The 26,149-nt window shown below is 38.7% G+C and overlaps 1 pseudogene; it reads right to left on the reverse strand.

The window, feature by feature from the left end:
- Nucleotides 1–2,691: 2,691 nt before the first annotated feature.
- Nucleotides 2,692–3,679, reverse strand: LOC122755055 (annotated as a pseudogene).
- Nucleotides 3,680–26,149: the final 22,470 nt, after the last annotated feature.

A 26,149-nucleotide genomic window follows, 5' to 3' on the forward strand; every position in this document is an offset into this window, starting at 1 on the left:
AGCCCTGCAGATGGAAAACACCCACTGGGTGAGCGTAGGCATAAAGGGTTCTAATAAATTAGAGTAAATAGCGGCTGGCCCGCATTTACTATTGCTTATCTGTTAAACCTACGAAGGAAGGCAAGTTAGCCCTAATTGGCGGACTCGGTGCTTTCTCTAAGAAACAGGCACTTAGAGCAATTAAGACAGATGCAGAAAAAACAGCCCCGCACTGATGAAATGACAGGCAGCACCCAGACCCAATATGCATAATGAAGGCTGCGGATTTTAATGGATGCAGGCTTGGAAACTAATGGACGATTAAGGCACAAGGCAGGCCTTCCCCGGGAGATGACAGGCATCATTCAGAAGAACGGAGCTTCTCCCGTTGCTAAAGCAGTTGTAGTTCTGTGTGGTGCACAGGGGGCACGTTTTCATTTAACTGAAGGAGAGTGTGTCTGGATATGTCCTTGCTTTCCCCTTGGATATTTCCACGCCTGTTCAGAAATAGAACAGTTCGCCCTGTTGACTCATCTGGTGCTGAAAGCTCCAACCTCCTACTGTCGGGAGCTGCTCCACCGGATGTCAATCCCCTCCTCCCACCCACGGCCCCTACCCCAATAGCTGCTTCCCTACAGAATGACTCAACAATTCCCAAGTGCCTACCCGAAGTCATTTCAGCACAGGTTCACAGATGCCCCGAGCTTTAATCTTATTTTGTATATTTCTGCAGGGACAGGTGCCAATGGATAAAATGTATTACAGTTTTACATACTACCAAATATCAGAAATATTTTGGGGGGATGGGGGTGGGGGAGAAGGGTAATGGGACTCATGAATTTCATTAATATAGGAACCTAAGGACACACATATATACATATAAATATATATATGTTTATGCATATATACATATAAAAACTATTTCAATATAATTGGTTTCCTTCGTACTCCGATGTATTTTATTTTATGCATTTAAAAAAACATTTTTCTGACACGGGGTTCATAGGCTTCACCAGACTGCCAAAGGGGGCCATGACATAAACAAGGTTAAGAGCCCCATTCTCTATAAACACCATCTAGGCACCTACTCTTCAATTTATGGTCTTATAGATTTTCCTGGGGGCATGAAGAGATTGTCAGACAGCCAATATGTGTCAACCCTGGGATTCAAAGTTGAATTTTTGAAGTTGTGGTATATGAATGTAATGAAATACTATTGTGGTATAAGAAATGATGAGCAGGCAGATTTCAGAAAAACCTAGAAAGGCTTATATGAACTGATGCTGAGTGAAATGAGCAGAACCAGGAGAACATTGTACACAGTAACAGAAATATTGTGTGATGATCAACTGTGATAGACAACTCTTCTCAGCAATGCAATGATCCAAGTCAACTCCAAAGGACTCATGATGGAAAATGTTCTCCACATCCAGAAAAGAGAACTGTGGATTCTTAATGAAGATTGAACCATACTGTTTCAACTTTTTGTTGTTGAGGTTTTTCCTTTTGTTCTGATTCTTCTTTCACAACATGACTAATGCAGAGATATGTTTAATGTGATTGTACATATATAACCTATATCAGATTGCTTTGTTGTCTTGGGGAGGGGGGAGGGAAGGGAGGAAGGGAGAAAAATTTGGAACTAGAAATCTTACAAAAACAAATGTTGAAAATTATCTCCACATGTAACTAGAAAATACAATACTTTTATGATAAAAAATAAAACAAAAACAAAGTTGGATTTTCTTGACTGCAAAGTCAGTTCTCAATTCACTTTGACACACTGTCTCATTTAAAATATATATCAACAAAAACATCTGCATAAATAAGGATCATAATGAGCACATGTATATCTGACATATCAAACTCTTGAAAATACTCATCTCCTTTTGGTTACTATTAGCCAGACACCTAACTGGGTATAGTGAATAGAGTGTTAGGCCTAAAGTCAGGAAGATTCAACTACTTGAGTTCAAATCTGGCCTCAGACATTTACTAGCTATATTACCCTGGGTAAGTCACTTAACTCTCTTTGCCTCAGTTTCCTCATCTGTAAAATGAGCTGAAGAAGGAAATGTTAAACCATTCTAGTATTTTTACCAAGAAAACCCCAAAGAGGGGTCGTGAAGAATCAGACATGATTGAAAAAGGACTGAACAATGACAACAGTTACTATAAATGTAATGATAAGGTTAGATGTTATAAAGACCTTACTGACTGGTGACAAAAATCCCCAAATAGAACAGATTGCATTCTCCCCTCCCCCTCCCCAGTCAATTAGAGTTCAGTGACTTGCCCAGGGTCACACTGCTAGGAAGCTTCAAGTGTCTGAGGCTGAATGTGAACTCAGGTCTTCTTGACTCCAGGACTGGTGCTCTATCCACTGCACCAGCTAGCTGCTCCCAGAACAGGTTGCATCTTCAGAGTTTAAGCTAATTGATTAGAATTCAGAATGAATTAGAACATAAGTTCTTTGAAAATAAAAATTGATTCATTCTTTGTATTGAATCCTAAGTGTTGAGCACAGTGCTTGGCATGTAGTAGGTGCTTAATAAATGCTTATTAATTGATTTTTTCTTTTGGCTGTGAAATGTACATTTTATTAAAATGCTTTTCAGATAGTACACAGCACTTCCAATCAAAGCCTTTGTGTAATTTGCTCAGATAACTGAAATTGGAAGAGGGGGCAGTATGGCAGATGAAGGTTACTCCTCAGAAGTGTTCTTCAGCCAGTTTTTCAGCTTTTGTCACAGCTCCTTCAATGGATCTCACCATATTGAAGGCCTGCCCTGGGAGATGGCCATACTTACCGGCCAAGATCTGTTGGAATTCCTTAAAACGGTTTCTTTCAGGGGTACCAGCTTCCTCTTGTATCCTGTGAATACCTCAGCAACCTGGAATTTCTGTGACAAGAAAGTCTGGATTTTCTGAGCATGAGACACTGTCAACTTGTTTTCTTCAGACGACTCATCCATACCAGGGATACCTGGGATATCCTACAGGATCTTTTGCACACTACAGGTAACATCATAGTGCTCACTGCCAACAATGTTGAGGTAGAGTCCATCCTGAAGGTAGCGTCCAGGGGATCCACTGCAGGGTAAATAGCCTATCCAGCAGTAGCATCCAAGTGGACAAAGGAGGTGGCAGGGATGCACAAGATGGACCTTCTTGGCTGTGGTAATTCTTTCCTACATGGTATCCATATCAGTGGCCAAGGTAGGCTGGTAGCTCATAGCAGAGGGGATTCTGCCTGTAAAGTCAACACCTCAAGCCAGTCTGAGTGAATCAGAAGGTATTATCAATGAAAAACAGTACATCTTGACCCTCTTGGTTTCTGAAATATTCAGTCACAGGGAGGCCAGTCAAGACCACCCAGGCCCAGTCACCAGGTAGTTCATTTATCTGTCCATATACTGATGAAACCTTTGAAGTGGCATCCTTCAGACTGATGACCCCAGACTCAATCATCTCACACTATAAGTCATTGCCTTCTTGGGTCCACTCACCAACATTAGCAAACACAGGATAACTACCGTGGCCCTTGGCAACATTATCGATTAGCTTCATAAGCAATATGGTTTTACCCGTAATAGCACCCGCCAAATATTCCAATTTTTCCATCCTTGGCATAGGGGGCCAAAAGATCCACAACTTTTGTGCCAATGACCAGGAATTCTTGATCCATGTTTATCTTTTTTTTTTTTTTTTTGGTGAGGCAATTGGGGTTAAGTGACTTGCCCAGGGTCACATAGCTAGTAAGTATTAAGTGTCTGAGGCCAGATTTGAACTCAGGTACTCCTGAATCCAGGGCCGGTGCTCTATCCACTGTACCACCTAGCTGCCCCCATGTTCATCTTTATGAACCCAGGAGCCTAACCATGAATAGCAGCAGTTTGGTTTTGATTGGGCCTCTTTCATTTTATAGGCTTTCCAATCACATTCATGATTCTTCCCAGTGTCTCAGGTCCAATAGGAATTTTGACTGGGACATCAGAATCCAGGACCTTCTGATCTCTCATCAATCCTTCAGTACCATCCATAGCAATGGTATGTGTTCTCACCTAGATGTTGGATGACCTCCAAAACCAGCCTGGTTTCCGTTCCCTGTACTTCTAAGACATTGAGGGTGGGAGGATGTCCCTTGTTGAATGGCAAGTCCACCATAGTCCTGATGACAGCCCTTAGGTGACAACCCACTACCTTTCATGGGGGACACCAGGGCCACTGGTAGCAAGGTCTGAGCCTGTAGTATCAGCACCAAAGTTCTGAGGCCTCACAATTGGTGCCCCAGGAGCTCCAACATGGCAGAGTCTGGGGAAAGACTGAACCAATTTATTTTCATAAAGAAATAATGTTATACTAAATCAAATGTATAAGAAAGCAAGTCATTCCCCAATTAAGAAATGGTCAAAGGATATGAACAGGCAGTTTTCTGATGAAGAAATCAAAGATATCTATTGCCATATGAAAAAATGCTCTAAATCACTATTGAGTAGAGAAATGCAAATTAAAACAACTCTAAGGTACCACCTCACAGCTATCAGATTGGCTAATATGACAAAAATGGAAAATAATAAATGTTGGAGAAGCTGTGGAAAAAATGGAACACTGATGCATTGTTGGTGGAGTTGTGAACTGAGCCAACCATTCTGGACAGCAATTTGGAACTATTCCCAAAGTGCATGTGCCCAAAGGGGCTGTGCATATCCTTTGACCCAGTAATACCACGACTAGGGCTGTATCCCAAAGAGATCATAAAAAAGGGAAAAGGACCCACATGTACAAAATTATTTTCAGTAGCTCTCTTTGTGATGGCAAAGAATTGGAAATCGAGGGAATGTCCATCAATTGGGGAATGGCTGGACAAGTTGTGGTATATGAATGTTATGGAATACTATTGTGCTGTAAGAAATGATGAGTAGGCAGATTTCAGAAAAACCTGGAAAGACTTAAGTAGACTGATGCTGAGTAAAGTGAGAAGAACCAGGAAAACATTGTACATAGTAACAGCAACATTGTGCAATGATAAACTGTGTTGACTTAGCTCTTCTCAGCAATACAATGATCCAAGACAATTCTAAAGGACTCATGATGGAAAATCCTCTCCATATCCAGAAAAAAGAACTGTGGAATCTGAATTAGGATTGAACCATACTGTTTCTACTTTTTTTTTTGTTATTTGGTTTTGGGGGTGGGTTTTGAGGTTTTCCCCTTTTGTTCTGATTCTTCTATATGTTTAATGTGATCATACTTTTATAACCTAAATAAGATTGCTTTCTGACTTGGGGAGGGGAGAGATAAGGGAGAAAAATTTGTAACTCAAAATCTTATAAAAATGTTGAAAACTATCTTTACATGTAACTGGAAAATAATAAAATACTTTTATGGTTTTAACAAAAAAGAAATAATGTTATACATGGTACCACCAGGGACACTGTTAGTATTAGCTAAACTGCCTGATTTCAGTTAGGATCCTAAGGGCAACCGCTTGTTATCTTTCACCCATTCACTGTAATGTTACTTTATAGGTTCTTATGTCAGTCTGGAGTTATGTGTGTTGTTCATCAAATCTTCCAACTCAGTCCTTCACCCTCAGCCACTCTTCTATTCAAAAAATGAAATAATGAAAAAAGTATGTGTTAAGCACTTAATATGGGCCAAGCGTTATTTTAAACACTGGGAATGCAGATACAAAAATTGCCCACCAGGGAGCTTACATTCTTATTGAGGGAGACAACACATAAAGGGGTAGGGAGGCCAGGGAGGGGCATTTTGGTTAGTAATGTTACAAGATGGTGAATGGAATCATAGAGCCATGGAACTGTAGGAGAGTTGGTTGACACACACTTTCCATTAGGCATGGTATGACTCCCAAACTGGAAAGTATTGGGAAAGAGGGTAAGGGAGAAGGGAGAAGCTCAGAGGGGCAATCTGTTGAAAGATAGCCAAGTAGTAAAAAGCAATGTATAGCTAGAGTGAGCTTGGCCTGCTATAGTGGACCATGTTAAGGATTCACCAATCAGAACAGTAGGGCCTCAGGGCAGGGGTTCCTGAAGATATATGGGGCAGCTACATAGTGAGGTATATAGAGCCCTGGCCCTGAAGTTGGGAGGACCTGAGTTCAAATTTCACCTCAGACACTTCCTAGCTGTGTGACCCTGGACAAGTCACTTAACTCCAATTGTCTCAAACATCCACAACCATCTCCAGCTGTCCTGATAACATATCTTGCCACTGGACCCAGACGGCTCCAGAGGAGAAAGTGAGGCTGGTGATTTTGCACAGTCCTTCCTCACTTAAATTCAATTCACTGCAAGTCATGGCATCTGTCACTGTCTTCTTTTGGAACGATGGACGAACAACAACCACCTGAAGATGCTGTTTGTTGATCAAACCTCTAAGTAGTAGAGAACAGGGATATCCAGTTGCATCAAAAAGAGGTGTATTTGGAGTCAGGGACCTTGGTTCAAATCCTAGCCTTGTCATTTCATACCTATATGACCTTGCATCAATTATTTAAGTTCTCTGGGCCCAAGTTTCCTTATTAGACTAACCAAGCTCTAAATCCATGTTTCTATGATCCCAATCATAGATCTTATAACTCTATATCGTTTTAGTAAGCAATTTAATTAGAGTAAATACAGAGTGATTAATAAATAAGCAACTGCTGCTGCTGCTCCCCCTCTTCAGTAGCAACAATAGTAGCTGCTTGGTGGGGGAAGAGGAGACGACGAAGAATTTTCTTCTTAGTTCCCTAGGAATTGGGTCAGCCTAGGCAAATATTTGAAAAAAGTCAACACTGTCTTTGTCATCTTCCCACCTCACCTTCTCCACCCCTCCCTAAACCCCTATCACCCTATTTGTAGACCATAGAGTACTCAGTGCCCTCAAACCTGACACATATGCACTCCCTCTCAAAATGTTAAATGATCCAAAATTACCTTTCTCCTGTCCTTTCTGTCCAATCATATCACCAATTCATTACTCAGGATTACTGATCTCACCCAGTTGTTAGGGGGAGAGCAATTTAAACTTATTTATACTAATACATGAATGTTTGATTGTCCTTTAAATAAATGAGAGGATTGGATTAGATGACTTCTAAGGTCCCTTCTAAATCTATGATTTTATGAAAGTGCAGAAAGGGTGCTCCTATTAGAGGTATTTGCTTTTTTTTAAAGGATACTTATTATCCCCAAACGAGTCTCTAACTGGTGCATGTTTAGAGAATGGGAAAAAGTGAGGTGAAAACACTCAGTAGTGTGAGGAAACAGTGAATTTTCTGTCTGGGGCAGCTCCTGCCGGGGTGGGGGGGGGGGAAGGCAATATGTTTGGATCATTTGAAAATCAACATTAGTAAACTAGGCCTTGCTGGTATCTAGTAAAAAGGAAACAAGGATTGTCCTCTAATTGCGGAATTTGGAATACTTTAGCTTGATCAAGAGACTAAGAGGTGGAAGGTCAAGCATGGAAAGGAATCTTATGTGGATCATACTCTGATGAATGATGATTAGTTCCACATAAACACAATCACACAATCTTAGAGCTGGGATTTATGCAACAATACAAGCTCAGAATTCCAACCCTAGTATACTACTTACTGCCCTTCTGACCTTGGGAAAGGAAGGGAGGAAATAAGTATTTATTAAATACCTATCAAGTGCCAGGTATGTAATTTAAGATTTCTGAGTCTCCATCTGCACTGCAAATCCTCACAGTAATCCTGTGAGCTAGGAAGAAACAAGGATTTAGTAAATGTCTACTATGTGCAAGGGACTATGCTCAGCGCTTTACAAACATTTCATTTAATCCTCACAACAATCCTGGGAGGAAGGTGCAATTATTACCTCCACATTCTGGTTGAGGATACTGAGGCAACCAGAGATTAAGTGACTTTCCTAGGGTCATACAGTTAGTAAATGTCTAAGGCCGGATTTGAACCCAGGTCTTTCTGATTCCAGGCCCAGGTACAACACTCTGTACCTATACTACCTGTACCACCCAACTGCCAGTAAAGTAAATGACATTATCTGGACTGCTGCAGAATTCTCAGCATTTAATAAAAGATCATCTTGTGCATGCAAAAAAGGGAATTTTTCAGTTATATGATTTTTAAAAATTCAATTTTATTTTTTTATTTCCAAATTCTCTCTCTTCCCATATGCCTCACTTATTGAGAAGTCAAGAAAAATAAAATCCATTACAAATCCGCAGACATGCAAAACAAATTTCTGTATTAGCATCCCCTGCCATTCCTCCCCACAACCCCACCCCAAAGAAAGAAATATAAAAAAATATGCTTCGGGGGCAGCCAGGTGGAACAGTGGATAAAGCACCAGCCTTGGATTCAGGAGGACCTCATTTTAAGTCCAGCCTCAGACACTTGACAATTACTAGTTGTGTGACCCTCCAGGCAAGTCACTTAAGCCCTATTGCCATGCCAAAAAAAATATAAATAAAGTATAAATTTTTCTTCTGTTTCTGCTCACTTCACTTTATATCTGTTCATACGAGTCTTCCCGGGTTTCATAAAATTACTTTTAGTGTGAAATTTTCAAAATTACTTTGAAAGACTCAAGATGGAAAATGCTCTCCACACCCAGAGAAAGAACTGTCTGAGTGCAGATCTAAGCAGACTATTTTCACTTCTTTTTGGTTTTTTTTCTTTCTTGTGGTTTTCCCCTTTTGTTCTGATTCTTCTTTCACAACATGACTAATGCGGAATTTGTTTAACATGATTGTACGTGTATAACCTAAATAAGATTGCTTGTTGTCTTATGAAAGGGGAAGGAGAGAGAGGGAGGGATGGAAAGAAGGAGAAAAATGTGGAACTCAAAATCTTATAAAAATGAATATTGAAAACTAAAAGAAATACTTTGAAAATGGAATGTGAAGACTTTCTGAGAGTGTCACTAAAAAGACTTTTTAAGTCCCTTAAGTCCCTTCCATCTTTAAATCAATAATCCTGGGGCAGCTAGGTGGTGAGGTGGATAAAGCACTGGCCCTGGATTCAGGAGGACCTGAGTTCAAATCCGGCCTCAGACACTTGACACTTACTAGCTGAGTGACCCTGGGCAAGTCACTTAACCCCCATTGCCCCAACAAAAACAAAAAAAAATAAATCAATAATCCTATGATTGGGGTCAGTATGTGGACTTATTTTTGAAAAATAACTGTATTTCAACATAATTGGCTTCCTTTGTAATCCCAAGGTATTTTATGTATTTAAAGTTTTTATTTTATATATTAAAATAATTATTCTGGGAAGGAGCCCATAGGTTTCAGCAGACTGGCAAAGGGGTTCATGAAAAGTAACTATACTGGGATAATAGTCTCTTCCAAAAATCCTCTTAACCTTCCTTCTTTTCTAGGATGCACGCCTAACTCCCCAAACTTTTTCTACCATAACACAAAACTCTCTTCACACAAGAAATTTACTTCAGCCCAAAACTTTTCCCACTGGAAATGCCCTTTTCCCCTGTGGCCTCTTCCTCTGATTGGTTGGTTTCTCTCAGAACCTCAATTATAAAGAAGACATCCAGGCTAGCCAAATCTTTGTTTCTCTCCAGGCTATACTCCTGACTCTTTGGATTTTCTCTGTCATGCTTCCTTACCTTGGGTACACCCCTCCCTTCTTTTTAGCTTTCTTTTATGTGTTGTCTTCCCTTATTAGAATGTAAGCTCCTTGAGGTCAGACACCATCTTCCTTTCTGCTTGTATTTGTATTCACAGTGTTTAGCACAGTGCCTGGCACATAGTAAGCTTTTTTTTGGAGGTGGAGGGCAAGACAATGAGGGTTAAGTGACTTGCCCAGGGTCACACAGCTAGGAAGTGTCAAGTGTCTGAGGCCAGATTTCAACTCAGGTCTTCCCGAATCCAAGGCCTGTGCTTTATCCACTGCACCACCTAGCTGCCCCTACATAGTAAGCTTTTAATAAATTCTTGTTCACTCATTGATAAGGGGTACTCTAGCCTTTGCTTGAAGACTTCCATTATGGGGGTAGCATGGCAGGGGGTTGGAGCTGCTATTCTCCAAGGCAGCCCCTTCCATATTACGGTTGTTGTTCAGCCATAACTGACTCTCTGTGGCCCCATTTGGGGTTTTCTTGGCAAAGATACTGTAGTGCTTTGCCATTTCCTTTTCCAGCTCCTTTTACAGATGAGGAAAGTGAAGAAAACAGGTAAGTAACTTGCCCAGAGTCATACAGCTATTAAGTGTGTCTGAGACCAAATTTGAACTTAGGAAAATGAGTCCTGACTGCAGGCCCAACACTCTGTCCACTGCTATACCCAGCTTCCACTTTGAGAGAACTCTAATTATTTGGAAAGTTTTTTGTCTGGAGCTCAAAATCTTCCTCTAAAATTTCTATCTACTGCTCCTCATTCTGCCCTCTAGGACTAAGTAGATCCTTCTTCCATGTGACAATGATTCAAATATTTCAGAAGAGATATCACTGCCTTCCCTTAAAAATCTTTTCATGTTCCAGCTTATCAATATCTTTTTTAAAATATTAATTCAACATAATACTCCTGAGGTGGTTTAACACAATTTTAGGTGAAACAAAAGAAGGAAATTGAGGTCTTAGGAGAAGTATTGAAAGTGGAAGATCTATTTTCCTGTATCTACAAATACAAAGAATGAAGTAATCCTTACTCTAGAGTCCAAAATAGGAAGAAGGAAGGGGAAGAAGAGATTCCCTGAGCAACTTTAAAGGGTACTTGAGGTTGGAAGCTCTCCATGGGAACTCTTAAACTGAGGTTTTAAAACTTATTTTAAAACATTTTTATAACTGTATTTCAATATAATTAGTCTCCTTTGTGATCTTATATGTTTTATTGTATGCCTTAACAAACATTACTATTGGAAAGGGTCCATAGATTTCACCAGAGTTACAAAGGGGTCCATGTCACACAAAAAAGGTTAAGAGCCAGTGCTCTGGAAGCTTTGGTCTCATGGTGGGGCTGGGTTATGCATAGGGCCAGGGTGGTTCTAGATACTATTCTAACAGAGATTGAGCTCCTACTTGTCAACATATTATAAAGTTGGAATTTCTTTTATGTGTCATGTATAGGTCACGTGTGTTGTTCATCCTTCATGCTTTCTTTTTCTTTTTTTCCCTTTTTTTTAGTCAACTGGGGTTAAGTGACTTGCCAGGGTCACACAGCTAGTAAGTATTAAGTGTCTGAGGCCGGATTTGAATTCAGGTCCTCCTGAATCCAGGGCCGGTGCTCTATCCACTGCGCCACCTGGCTGCCCTTCATACTTCATTCTTGAAGATGACCAATGACTTCAGGAGTGTGATGTGTTGACTTGCAAGTGAATTGGATTTAAATGAGTCAGGGCTGTGCAAAGTCATCGACCTTCTTGCCTCCAGAATCATCAGAGTCCAGTGGTAAGACATAGGTCAAGACAACTGGCAATGGACCAGGATGCAGTAGGAGAACTTGGCTTTTTTAAGTTAAAGTCTTTCCCAGGTCTTGATTTGTCTGAGGCAACACCCATTCAATAATTAAAAGCTAGGTAAGAATTAAGGTATAAGAGGGACTAGTTTGTCTTCACAAAAGAATCAGACTGGGAGAGGAAGACCCTCAGAATTTCTGGCTAGAAAAGAAAGTTTTTCTTTGTACTTAGATGGGCATTGAGGTTCCTTCCAAATCACAAATTCTGTGTTTCTATGACATACTCAAGTGAGCCTTGGAAAGGGTGTGAGGATGAGCTGAGCAAAGACAATCCAGGGCAGGGGTGTTATGGGAATGATGAAAGGTCTGGGGGATGCAGAGAGGGGACTGGGTAGAACAGCTAGAACAGCCCTAGGCAGAAGACCAGGTTTCAGATCCCAGTTCTTCCAACTAGGTCATCTGGGAAAATTACAAAATCTCTTTGGCCCTCGGTTTAAGATTAAAAAAAACTTGAGAGCTGGAGAGGACTTCAGGGGAAACCAGTGTATATACTAACTGTTGTTGTTTTTCCTTCTTTCTTGAAGAGGAACATGGCATTGGGGTGATGTCATGACTTGCCTTCATTTTATAGATGAGGAAACTGAGAATCTGGGAGATTAAATTATTTGCTCAAAGTCACAGAAGTAACAGTCATCAGAGACAAGATTTGATTATAAAAGGTGGTGCTCTTTACCTTATGTCACACTACCTCCCCAAAGTATGTTAATGGACTAGGAATCAAACCTAATTCCTGCATGGCAAGTGAGAATTCTACAATTGAACCAACTATTTGAGTGACTTTGGGCGAATCACTGGACAATGTCAGTTCTCCATTGTAAAGTGAGGATATTAATATCTGCCCTATTTCTCTATTAAATATTATTGTGGCTCAGTGGATATAACACTGGACATGAAGTCAAGAAGACCTGAGTTCAAATCTGGCCTCAGCTATTTTTTGTTGTGCAATGATAGGCAAGTCATTTAACCTCTGTTTTCCTCAACTGCAAAATGAAGATAATAATAGTGTGTACCTCCCAGGGTTGTCGTGACTATAAAATGAAATATTTGGGAAATGCTTAGCACAATGCCTAGCCCATGGTATGTGATTACTAAATACCTGCTTCCTTTCTATCTTCCAGGCTTAGTGTGAGGATAAACAGTTGAGTATAGGAGAGAGTGAAGTCTCAGAAAACTTGGGTTCCAGTCTCCATTTTACCACTATAGAGTGAGAAGGTCAAACTAGAGGTTTAATCTATTTCTAAATTTAATCATTCTGCATTAATAACATTGCAAAGTGATTTTAATGGGGATAGCTGAATATAGGATATGACTCTCCAGAAAATTATGATCTCCAGGAAATAGAAAGTACTTGGACTACCTCAGAATTCTATACTGGTTTTTTTTCTGATACTTAGCAAGTCCTGTTGTAGTCTTCCCATCAGCCCGCCTGCACACATGTACGCGTGCACATGCATGCAGACACACCCACACCCACACACACACAGAGCTAACACATACCTCCTTTACTGGCATGCAACAAGAAAGGTCTAGTTAGTGAATGTAAATAAATTATTCCCCTAAAAGAAAGTATTCTCTTACATATCAGTAGGTATTATCATGGTGAATTGTTTTAATATTACCTTGGAGTTTGGAGTTATGCAAAAACATTTGGGGAAGAGTCACTGCTTGAAGTTGTTAAAAAATTTAATATACCCCCTTTTCATGTTGTGTCTCTTCCTGCTGCCCCAGATCTTTCCCAAAACATTTTAAACTTGGAATTTTCTATGTCACTTCTTCTCTAAAAGTATTTTGAAAACCTGGCATTAAAAAATAATTACATGACTGAAAAATTACTTTTGTGCATGTGGAGTGGGACATTTTTTTGAATCCTGAGATTGCTGCAGTGACTTCCGAGTCACATTATCCTGAAGGATGCTCATCAGATGGCTTTTTTAGACACAATAAGTAGACTGTCTCCTTGGGGGCAGCAGGCACTTTAGGCATCTGCATTAACTCTTTCAGCCCACCCAGAGTTGTCTGCAGCCCCAGTTGAATGACAGTGAATCAATTGTATCCGACAGGGGGGTAGTTAACTTTACAATGAGAATGTCTAATAGATTCTGCTTTCTCTGGGCTTATAATTATAGTGGTTCTTATAAAAGCCTAAGCAGTTTCTGCTTTTTTCTTTCCCAGCTTTCACCCATCTGCTCCTCTAGTGCTGCCTAAGGATGACCTATATTATACTGTTCATAAAAGAAAATAATTTCTTTAAAGCTTTGGAGACATCAAAGATCACGTAAACCACCCTCCTAATTGTACAGAGGCAAGAAGGGTGGGGGGTGACCAGAACCCAGGTCTTCAAAGGCTGTGTCTAGAATACTTTCTACCACTTCCAGACTAGTCCCTAGATTAACCATGTAAGTTCAACAGGGCAAAGTATTCACAGGTCTATTTTGCAAATGAGGAGAGCTGAAATGATCTTGTGACTTGTTCAAAGTCCCTCAGGTATTAAGGAATAGGTCTTAGGACTAGAAATCACATTTGACTCCTGGGAAATTGAGTTATTTGAAACTCCTTCCTTTCCAAGTGTAGTCATAAACTCTCCTTATAAGCACACAAGCCAATGAGACCAGATAGGAACAATGTTTTTTATAAGTTAATGGACAGAGCTAGGACTCACAACTGAACCCATGAATGAAATGAAACCCAGAGACCTATACAGCTTCAGTGACTTATAATATTACCCTGTACAGGACTCTAACAGGGAGAAACTGTGGTTTGCCTCTCTACTGGGGTACTGTTCTATGCAGCTCTTCTGTCTGCACCCCATTGCTTGTTTTCTTATTTCTTATGTCAGGCTGCTGTCTCCATGGGAAATTTACTTCTCATTGCGAGTCTTTGGCCTTCTCTTCCACAACCCATTTTCCTACAGCACCCTCCTGAAGATCTCTTCTGCTTCCAGAAGGTAGTTGCTCTGTCTTCACCTAATGCCTCACTAATTCTTTACCCATGGTTCTGTAGCAGAGGTATGTGGGCCAAATGTGGACTATACCATTCCTGAGTAGAGCAAGAAACAGATTAAAATGTAATTGGGAGGGGCAGCTAGGTGGCAGAGTAGATGAAGCACCAACGCTGGATTCAGGAGGACCTGAGTTCAAATCTGGTCTCAGGCACTTGACACTTACTAGCTGTGTGACCCTGGGCAAGTCACTTAACCCCCATTGCCCCACAAAAAAAAGAAAGAAAAGAAAAGGAAAAAAGAAAAATGTAATTGGGAAATATTTCACAAAATAAATTAAAATACAACCAAGTATAGATGATGTTAAAATGGGGTTTTCTAAGTTACCACATGCCTGCAGGGATCCTTATGTATGGTTTAGTGACTCCCACTGCTATTTGACTTTGATATCACTTGTTCTCTCCCCACCTTCTAGCAAATGGCAATTGTTTTCTCAAGGGACCAATTCTCTAACAGCTGGCCTACATGAAGATAAGTACAGGTGTGTTTATAGCTCTCAAACATTCTTCCATTATTTAGCCTTTTTCTCTTACCAACACACTAACCACAGCCCAGGATTTACCATGAGAGGTCCCTGAGGGATTGGATGAGACACTGCCTGCAGTTCCAAGTGTCTTCTACTCTATGTAGGTTTCCAGGAACTTCCTACCATTTTCCTCCTGTCTCTCCTTGTACTTGGACTAACTCTTTCTTTCTCATGTTAGTACTACCCTGTCAATCTCGGGTCTTGAGGGAATATATTCTATTCTCTCTCCAATTGTCCTTCAATTCCCTTTTTTCTCTCAGGCAGATGGGCTGGATTATTTGTATTGCCCAGGGCTGCTTCTTGAAACCTCTAGAGAAGGGAAGGGATAGAGAAACATCTTCTCTAGTTATGAAAGCTTATGAAATAAACCCATCAGCAGGTCCTAATCCTGGATAGTCTGTTGTGGGTTCAGAAGCTAATGGGACATGTGGCAAAGAAGATCACCTCAGCAATAGCAAGTTTCTGTTCTAATTCTACATCATATATGGCACATTGGAGGAAAATTAATGACAGTTGCCAGACAAAGGAAACAATGAAGTTCTTTCCCCTTCTGTGGCAAGGACCCTCACCCAAAATATGGACAATTTTGTTTGATATTAACACAATATAACATTACAAAGGGAAAGAGCACTACCTTGTGACCCCTAGTGAGAGATATAGAGGAGTATAGATAGAACCACATAACTAGCACCATGAACAGAGATTAATAAAGGACAACATTTGAAACCATCTGCAGGGAGTACCATATCCAGCACATGGTAATAAATGCCAATTGAATGACTGGTACTTGCAAAGGAAACCAGTGGGAAAGGATTCCTCCTATCTTGGATTATAAGACAGTGGGGGATTTATATAGTTTTGGGGAGAGGGTTGGTTGCTTCTATGGTTTTGGTTTCTTTTGCTTTTATAATAAGACTACTCTCAAATATTGGGAAGTAAGCTTGCAAGTAGGGAGTAAGTTTCACACTATTGTTGTGCCATGATATGTAGTGATCTCTCAGGATACTCTCTCTAGTCACATTCTCAAGTTGGGTTTGCCCAGGGGATTATTATTCCAGTTTCAAGATGCTTTCTGGGTTTGTATCCCCAAGACTATTATAGCTCCCATTGGTATTTACCTTTGTCAACCAGTTGACACAATTAATTAGCAACAAAGGAATTTGCCAAAATGGCATAGTATCAATAACAAATCATCCCCCCCCACCAACCCCAAACACAACACTCCATCTCATATCTATACCTTTGTACTAGCTGTCTCTCATGCCTAGAATGCTCTACCTCTTCACCTCTGTCTCTTGATTTCTCTGATTTTCTTTGAAACCCAGTTCAAATCTCACCTTCTACTGAAGGCTTTCCCCAATGTCTCAAGTTGCTATTGGCATCCCCTCTCAGATTGCCTTCCATCTTCCTCTATATATCTTCTATCTACCTAGTTGTTTACATGTTGTCTCCTCCATTAGAATGTAAGTTCCTTGAAGCTAGGAAATGTATTTTTGTTTTGTTGGGGGCTTTTTAAGCTTTCTTTGTATTCTCAATACTTGGTAGAGTGCCTGGTACATAAGAAGCACTTAATAAACATTTGTTCACTTGATGTGACTTGACTGAGACAAGGAATTTGTGGGGCAGTGGTCATTTCAATACATCTAAGTAAAAATAGTAGGTAACATGCACTACTTACTGAGACAAGGCAAACAAGATAATCTTATTATTTTTAGAAAACAATTGGTAGAACATGAAAAAATGCTACTGACGACAAGGGGCCACTGGTCTAAAGCTAGGGGTATACTGGAATCAACTTAAAACAGATTACCGTGCAAGAATCGATTGCTAAATTTTCAGTATAAGCATCTATACAACAGAAATCATCAATTGGTACAAATCAGGATTTGCTTAATTGTTTTGTTGATTGTTTACACTTGGGAAAGTGATAATAATGCAGGTCAAACTTAAAGAGTGTGTGTACATACTTTTTTTTGGTAGACCTTGGTTGTTAAACATTTACCAGCACTGACATATATACTGACGTATATCAGTGCTATTAAATGTCTCTTAAATATGTGAGCTACTGTATCTTAACAGGGAGTATTAACCTTGAATATATAGATTGTTATACTTGGGAAGGAGATTATTTAATGAGAACTCAAAAGCGAATACTAATAGGAAAATTTTTAGCTTGCTACTTCTAGCCTAGGCAGGTTAAGCATAACAACATCCTTTCTTTCTGGAGTTGCAATTTTTTTCATAATAGTCTTTTTTGCAAATTCAAATAGTGCTACGATGAGTACTGCAATATGAGATGACCAAATGTCTTATAAAATTATGTTCCTTGTTGCCTTTAGACATGTGATGAAACCAACTTCCTCAACTCCTTAATTTACATCCCCAAGAAAAACTTGTGAATTATCTTTCCTCCTAGCTGTGACTTCCTTTTGATGTTGTAACCAGAATTAAGCAGGAGAAAAGTAGGCTAGATTGCCTTGGGAAATTGCAAAGCTCTTTTAATGACCTTCAATTTTTCTCGAAACAAAGATCTGTCTTTTAAAAAAAATCAGTATTCTGCTGTTATTATTGTAAGTCATAAAAAGGTACAATCTTCAAAGATTTAAAAGTAAGCATCACACAGAGGTCAATAGAGAGGTGCATGGTGGATGTGAGCAAGCTCTAACATAACAAGTACGGAACTATAAAGAACTAGAATAAAGGATGTCAATGAAGAATTATATGACCTAAAGAGAAAATGGCCTGGTCATATGTCAAGACTGAAGGAGAACCCATGCACACTATAAGTATGGTTACAATGAAACAGTGAGAAAGATCCCCACAATATGCTGAGTAGACCTATTGAGGCAAAATTATGGGAAGATATAGGCAAGACTCATATAGAATGGTAAGTTTAGATGGGTTGTAATTGGCATTGTTGGAAGCACAATCCACAGTGAAGAAATCAACAATCCATTTAAGCATTTAAATGGTTTGAACAAATTTGAATTCATTTTCAATGGGCTGAACAATTTTGAACTGATCCGAATTACTCCAGACTTATTTTTACCAGTTTACCCTGGTCTGAACAGGTTTATGTTTTATCTATTTTATTAGAAAAATAGCTCTTAGTTGTATTTATCATCTCATAAAGTTTTTCTGTTTTTAATTTTCTTAGACTCTGATTTTTAAAAATTTCTACTTTTGTGCTTATTTCACAATGGTTAATTTGTTAATTTTCTAGCATTTTAAAATTGTGTACACATTTTGCTGGTCTTTTTACCCCCCTCTCTTTTATTAAGATAATTCAGGTATATAAATTTTACCCTATGGATTACTTTAGATTCATCCAACAAATTTTTTATGTTGTCTTGTTATAATTTTCTTTTATAGAACTATGATTTGTCCTTTGATCTACTTTTTTTAGGATAACATTACTTACACTCTGTTTCAGTCCATATCCTTTATTTATATTTCCCTTATTGATTATAGTTTTATTACACTATAGTCTATACAGAATGTGTTTAATATTTTTTCCTTTTACATTTATTTATGAGTTCTTTATGCCTAGCATGTGATCATTTTTTGACATGCAATTCTGAAAAATAAGTGTTGAATGACATTTTCATTAACTCTTTGAGGATATAAGAGCATCAACTAAGTGCCAAACACCAGGGAAGCTATCCATTATTTATACAATTCAGGCTGGAAATGCTAATTCCATTTGCCAAAGGAAAATACAAAAATAGCATTTCTTTTGATTAAGACATTTTAACTATAGAAATCTCAAAAGTCATGAATGTCAAAGGAAGCCTCCTAAATGGAATGGATGATTGTATTATATGACCTCTAAAGTTCCTTTTATGAGGAACTATAAGATATTTTAGCACTTATTATAAATCTCAAATATTTCAGCAAAATGTGATCAGCTTGGGCTCCCAAACTTATGTGGCATTGAGCCTGTTAATTTATTAAGTGAAGTGATTTATTGTTTTTCAACTGTTGCAGGTAAGATGATACGACTAAGAGAGGGGCCAATTGGTTGGTCATGCTAAGCAGTGTGATGTACAGTATGTCCTGAGATCATGGTAGTTTGCAAAAGCCTAAATGAACCCTGAAATGTTGGTTGGTGGGGTCTTGGCACTATTCCTATTTGGTGGGATGTGGGTGGTATTCCTTGATAGTTCTACCTTTGCTCCTATTATTATTGCAAAGACAATGGCAAACCTTCTGTTGTGTGTAATCCCAAAATAGTTTTACCTTTTTAGGGCTATTTGCATCAGTCCTTAGGCCCGAATGATGGAACTGCTCCTATGAATCTAAGAAAAGATGGAGAGGCATAAGATTATCAACTGGCTTTGCTTGAAATAATAATGTCAATCAACTTGACATGAAACTCAAAGAAATGAGAGTGATGTCCCTGCATATCCTATTACTACAAGAAAGTAAGATACATTGGTACAAATCGAAGTGCCATTGTCTGCCTAGGAGGACTGCTTGAATCTGCAAGGGTCTGGCCTCTAAAGAGGACAAGACACAAATGATCATGAAGTAGATCGAATATATAAATAATGGCATCATATACTGGTACTTTAAAATAACTGGAAATATATCTCAACAGTTATAGGTAAGAGCTTCATGCTGCTTTTTGTCAATGGTTGTTTCTTATCCTTGTTGTTCTCAGCTCCAAGCCATACAAGTCACCCCTCCTCCAACAAAAACAAACAAAACCATTCATCTCTAAAGCTAGACTAGAAAAAATAAGAGATGTAATCAAGATGCTACTGAAATCTGAAGAGGAAAATGTTGAAGACCTTGAGACCTCTGAAAATTTTCACGTAATTCAACCTCCAGAAAGGTCACCTAATAATGAAAGAGATGACAAAAATATCACAAATATCTCAAGTGATTTTGAAAAGGAAATGGACAGACTTAGACTGGATTTCCAAAGAGACTTTTTTGAGTTTGAGGCCATGAATCTAACTAGGATATCAATTATAAAAAAGAATATTTCAAAAAAGCTGTTATAAAAATTATGAATACATATTATATTATATTTTATGTTGCTATGTTATAAAAATTATAAATACAATCTCCCACAATATTTGACAGAAAGTCAAAAAACATTTTGGAATTGCACATATTAGTTTTTGTCAACCATTGCCATGGAAATAATACTAAGTGTAAAGGTAGAATTATCAAGGAATACCCCAAAAGAAAAGACAGCAAACACGATCATAATACAAGTACTTTGAGATTTTGGATTGTGGAAAGTTTTGATTCAAGATCCATGGAAAGGATCTGAAAGATTTCATTAATATCTTACTGATATATACAATAGAAAATTTGAAAGCCATATTATCTAGCCAAAGGCACCAAAAAGAAATAGGTGGAAAGGAATTCAGAAAATAAAAGCATATCAGAAATTCTACCTTCTCTTAAGTAGCAATCAAAAATAAAAGTAAAAAACTTAAGTACATACAGGGACTCAAACCAGCACCTTGAACAAAATAAACAACTTGAAATTCTCACCCTTTACTACAGAGACTGTAGAAGTAAAGAAATCAGAGATGAGACAGAACCCTGAAGGAGAATGTGAAAAATTTCTAGTTGTATGGTCACAAGAAGTCAAATACAATGAAAATGGAAATTAGATCAAATGAGAAGTAGAATGTGTGCGCACTACTCATATAATGAATGATAGAAGTTACATCAAGACAAGTAACTGAAAGCAAGTATGTGCATTATCATCACTGTTATTCAATATTGTACTAGAAATGTTAGCTATAATAAAAGAGAATAAAAAAGAAGTTGAAGGAATTAGAATAGGCAATGAGGAAATAAAACCGTCACTCTTTGCAGATGCTATAATGATATACTAGGAAAATCACAGAGATTCAACTAAAAATATTAGTTGAAATAATTCAAAACTTTTGCAAAGTTGTAGGACATAAAATCAAATCACATAAATCATATATTACCAAAAAAGTCTAGCAGTAATAGAGACATTCCATTTAAAATAAGTATAGACAATATAAAATATAATAAAAATAAGGGTAGACCATATAAAATACTCAGGAGTCTAACTGCCAAGCCAAGGAACTATGTGACACAACTATGAAATACTTTTTCACACAAATAAAGTTAGATCTGAAAAACTGGAAAAATATTAACTGCTTATGGGTAGACCAAACCAACATAATAAAAATGATAATTCTACCTAAATTAATTTATTTAGCTCCCTGCCAATCAAACTACCAAAATTATTTTATATAATTAGAAAAAATAAAACCAAAATTCATCTGGAAGAACAAAAGGTCAAGAATATCAAGAGAAAAAAAAGAATATCAAGAGAATCAATAAAAAAAATGTGAAGGTGAGTTTGCTGTACCAGACCTCAAGCTGCATTACAAAGCAGTGATCATCAAAACAATCTTGTACTGGCTAAGAAATAGAGTGGTGGGTCACTGAAATAGATTAGGCACACAATTTATAGTATTAAATGACCATGGTAATTTAATGTTTGATAAACCCCCAAATCCAAGCTTTGGGGACAAGAAATCACTATTTGACAAAACTTACTAGGAAAACTGGAAAGCAGTTTGGCAGAAACTAGGTATAGACCAACATTCACATATGTACCAAGATAAGCTCAAAATGGGTACATGATTTAGACATAAAGGGTGATACCATAAGCAAATTAAGGGAGCATGAAATAGTTTGTCTGTCTCATCTATGGACAAGGGAAGACTTTATGACTATATAAGAGATAAAAAGCATTATGGGATGTAAAAAGGAATAATTTTGATTGCATTAAATTAAAAAGGTTTTGCACAAACAAAGCCAATCCAGCCAAGATTAGAAGGAAATTAGAAAACTGAGGGGAAATTTTTTTATAATGTTTCTCTGATAAAGACCTCATTTTTTTTTCAGGGCAGTGGGGGTTAAGTGACTTGCCCAGGGTCACACAGCTAGTAAGTGTCAAGTGTCTGAGGCTGGATCTGAACTCAGGTACTCCTGAATCCAGGGCTGGTGCTTTATCCACTGCGCCACCTAGCTGCCCCCAAGACCTCATTTTTCAAATATATAAAGAACTAGGTCAAATATATAACAACACGAGTCATTCTCCAATTGATAAATGGTCAAGGGATATGAACAGGTAGCTTTTAAATGAAAAAATCAAAGCTATCTATTGTCATATGAAAAAATGTTCTAAATAACTATTGATTTGTGGTAGTGGTTGTTCAGTCATGTCTGACTCTTCATAACCCCATTGGGGTTTTCTTGGCAAATTGCCATTTCCTTCTACAACTCATTTTACAGATGAGGAAACTAGGCAAACAAGGTTAAGTGACTTGCCTAGAGTCATACAACTAGTTTGAACTCAAAAAGATGAGTCTCCAGGCCCAATACTCTATTCTCTGTGCCACCTAGCTGCTCTGTCAGCCATCTAACTAGCTCTGGAGTCAGAGGACCAAGGTCCAAATTCCACTTCTTTTTTTGGGGGGGGGGAGCAGGGAAATGAGGGTTAAGTGACTTGCCCAGGGTCACACAGCTAGTGTCAAGTATCTGAGGCTGTATTTGAACTCAGGTCCTTCTGAATACAGGGCCAGTGCTTTATCCAGTACTGTTCCATCTAGCTGTCCCCTCCTATTACTTTCAACATCAGAAATCTAAGTAACAGTTAATAAACCAAGATCCTTACTATGTATCTGAGGCTCATGAATCTGTCTTTTAGAAAAATATTTTAATAATTGTGCTTTAATATAACTGATTTCCTTTGTAATCCTATGTATTTTATTTTACAGGTCAGGTTATAGGGTCCAAAGACTTCACCAATCTGACAAAGGGGCCCATGATACTCAAAAGTGATTAAGAACCCTTGCTGTAGAGAGTAGTTATAAACAAACTTCTTTGCAAATGTTAAGGCGCTAAATCATTGTAAGCTATTATTATCCTTAGAAGTTGTCCAGGGGCAGCTAGGTGGCACAGTGGATAGAGCACTGGCCCTGGATTCAGGAGGACCTGAGGTCAAATCCAGCCTCAGACACTTGACACTTACTAGCTGTATGATCCTGGGCAAGTCGCTTAACCCCCGTTGCCCTGCAAAAACAACAACAACAACAAAAAGCTGTCCAATATGTTCCAGGGAGGCCATACTACATGGCTGCCTCCTTTGACAGTCATTGAAAAGACTAGGGGGGCAGCGAGGTGGTACAGTGGATAAAGCACCTGCTCTGAATTCAGGAGAACCTGAGTTCAAATCCAGCCTCAGACACTTGACACTTACTAGCTGTGTGACCCTTAACCCTAGTTGCCCCGCAAAAAAAGAAAGAAAGAAAGAAAGAAAGAAAGAAAGAAAGAAAGAAAGAAAGAAAGAAAGAAAGAAAGAAAGAAAGAAGGAAGGAAAGAGAGAGAGAGAGAGAGAGAGGAAGGAAGGAAGGAAGGAAGGAAGGAAGGAAGGAAGGAAGACTAGGGAGACACCCAGCTTCTTTTGCTTCTTCATTTCCACAGTCCTGCTTGTTGCTACTATGTGATTTCATTATTTTTTTTGCCATCATATTTATATGACAAAGGACTACCATGAGCAGTGTTTGGTACTCTGGGTCTTAGAAATGCAATATCAGAAGTGGGGGCTTTATCAGCCCAAGGAGGAGATTATCAGAATCTCGCTCTCAAGAACCATGGCTCTTGAAGTCAAAGATGATTATGGAAAATCTGAAGGCATGCCTCATTTAAGCTGGAAGGGTTCTTAGAGGCTGTCTAGTACAACTTCCTCATCCATCTGAACCCAGGCCCAGATATTGGTCCAATATCAGTCAGTTAGTGGCAGAACTAGGATTTGAACCCAGACCCTTTGACTTCAAAACCAGGACTTTTCCCATTGTACCAGACTACCTCTTTATAGTTATCATATCTCTGCCTGAGCTTGGGGGATTGTGAGTCATAGAGCTGCAAAAAGAAAATCATTCCTCTTATTAAAACAAAACAAAGCAAAACAGAACAGAAGCAGACTGAACTGGAAGCTTTAATCAACTAAATCAGGTAAAATGAAAACAATTTCTTACATCATACAATCCCTGCTGCCCTCACCAGCCTGACCAACAAGATTTTGTTATGCCTCTAATTCATAACAACCTGGCTCAATCTTAACATATTTTGCCTACACAGAACACAAAGCTGATGATTGGGCCATCTTCCGAGTTAGCACTTGAGCCCCCATTGATGTTAATTCTGTCTAGGGTCACTGCTTGTAATCACCATTTTGCTTACTGTGTGTGCCTAAATAATGCTCCTGTAGGGCTAACTGCCCCCTTAGAATGTTATTTCACCTAATATCATATTTTTATGAAATGAATTCATGATATTAAGGTACTCCTGTACAATGATGATGAAATGAATAAAATCCACAGAACAAGTCCAGCCTAGATTATGACTGGTGATTGTAATAGCTGACATTTTACAGAGCTTGAAGTTCTGTAGAAGTGCTATAATCATGGGGTAGAGCAGTCCCTGCAGAGGTTTGCAATAGAATCCTCTAGACAGCAGAAAAAGCCATATGACTGTATCTACCCAATGTCAAGGAAACTCACTGATAGGTCATTTACTTGATCATGAGATGATTTTATCTACATAAAGTGACAGCTAGGTTCAGTGATATGCTGGCAAATGTTTAACAACTGGTTTTCTGGGAAAACATGGTATCTATATACATACATATACACATATGCATATGTATGTACACATATGCATATGTATATATATGCACATGTAGAGGCAACATATTTTTACGTCTTATCTGCATTATTAATATTTTAAAGTCTACACAATCAAGAAACAATAAATCAAGCCCTGATTTACAGCATTTTGCTGATTTCCAAGGTGTAAACATTCACAATGAAAATTTAATAATCAGCTCTTGAGAGACAGTTTGATCTGGTGCCAACCCACCCTGATTTAGATGGTACAGTGGAAAGAGTGCTGGACTCAGTCAGAAAGACCTTAGTTCTAACTCTTTCTTGGAAACTTACTAGCTATGGGAGGACCACTGCCAGGCATCTTGACCTATGTCTGGCCACTGGACTCTAATGACTGTGGAGGAAAGAGCAGGGCTGATGATTTTGCACAGCTTTGCCTCACTTAAATACAATTCACTTACAAGTCAAGACATATCCCTCCTGATGTCATTGGTCCTCTTTGAGAACAAAGGACAAACAACAACACTAGCTATTTGACTCTGGTCAGGTTGCTTCACCTTTCCTGTTTCAGGCCCAGTTTCCTTAGTTCTAAAATGATAAAGTTCTATTATGAAGTATTGGTTCTAAAATGATAATAGCACCCATCTCACAAGGTTATTGTGAAGATCAGATGAGATTACATATGTAAAGTGATCTGCAAATCTTTAGGCGGTCTATAAATGGTAGTTTTATTATGATGATGATAGCACTACAGCTGGAACAAACCTCAGAGGCTGTTTTGTCCAATTCTCATTTTCCAGACAGAAAACTGAGGCCTAGAGAGATTTGCCCACAGGCCACAGAAGTGGGATTTGACGCCACTACTTCTGGGTCCTGAGTCAATACTCTTTCTACTCTACCATACTACATGATAACAAAATGTTTATTTCTACCCTCCTTCCCTATGATGACTCTAAAAAATGAATTTCCAGGGGCAGCTAGGTGGTGCAGTGGATAGAGCACCAGCGCTGGAGTCAAGAGGACCTGAGTTCAAATCCGGCCTCAGATACTTGACACTTACTAGTTGTGTGACCCTGGGCAAGTCACTTAACCCCAATTGCCTCACCCCCAAAACAAAAAACCAAAACAAAACAAAAAGAATTGTCCAGTCATTTGGCATCATTATATAAAGTTTGACTCACAGTGGGAAAATAGTAGAGCAATTCCTCTCCAGGAACCTTCCAAAGCATAGGGAAGACCCAAAATGGATAGATTAGACCAGGTACCAATCTGGGTGAGTAATTATGAAACTTTGGCACTCTCTATTCACTGTTTCCCAAGTTTTAGGCCTAAACATGTGGAATGAAGTTTGATGCTATGGAAAGACATAGAATAGGATAACCTGGATTCATGTCTCCACTTTGTTAGTTGCTAGTGACTTTAGGTAAGTTCATCACCTCTCTGAGCCTCGATGTTATCATTTGCAAAATGAGGGTGTGTCCCTTCCATCTTGAATATTCCACGATT

The sequence above is a fragment of the Dromiciops gliroides genome, chromosome 4, assembly GCF_019393635.1.
Source record: "Dromiciops gliroides isolate mDroGli1 chromosome 4, mDroGli1.pri, whole genome shotgun sequence".
NCBI classification, from domain to species: domain Eukaryota; kingdom Metazoa; phylum Chordata; class Mammalia; order Microbiotheria; family Microbiotheriidae; genus Dromiciops; species Dromiciops gliroides.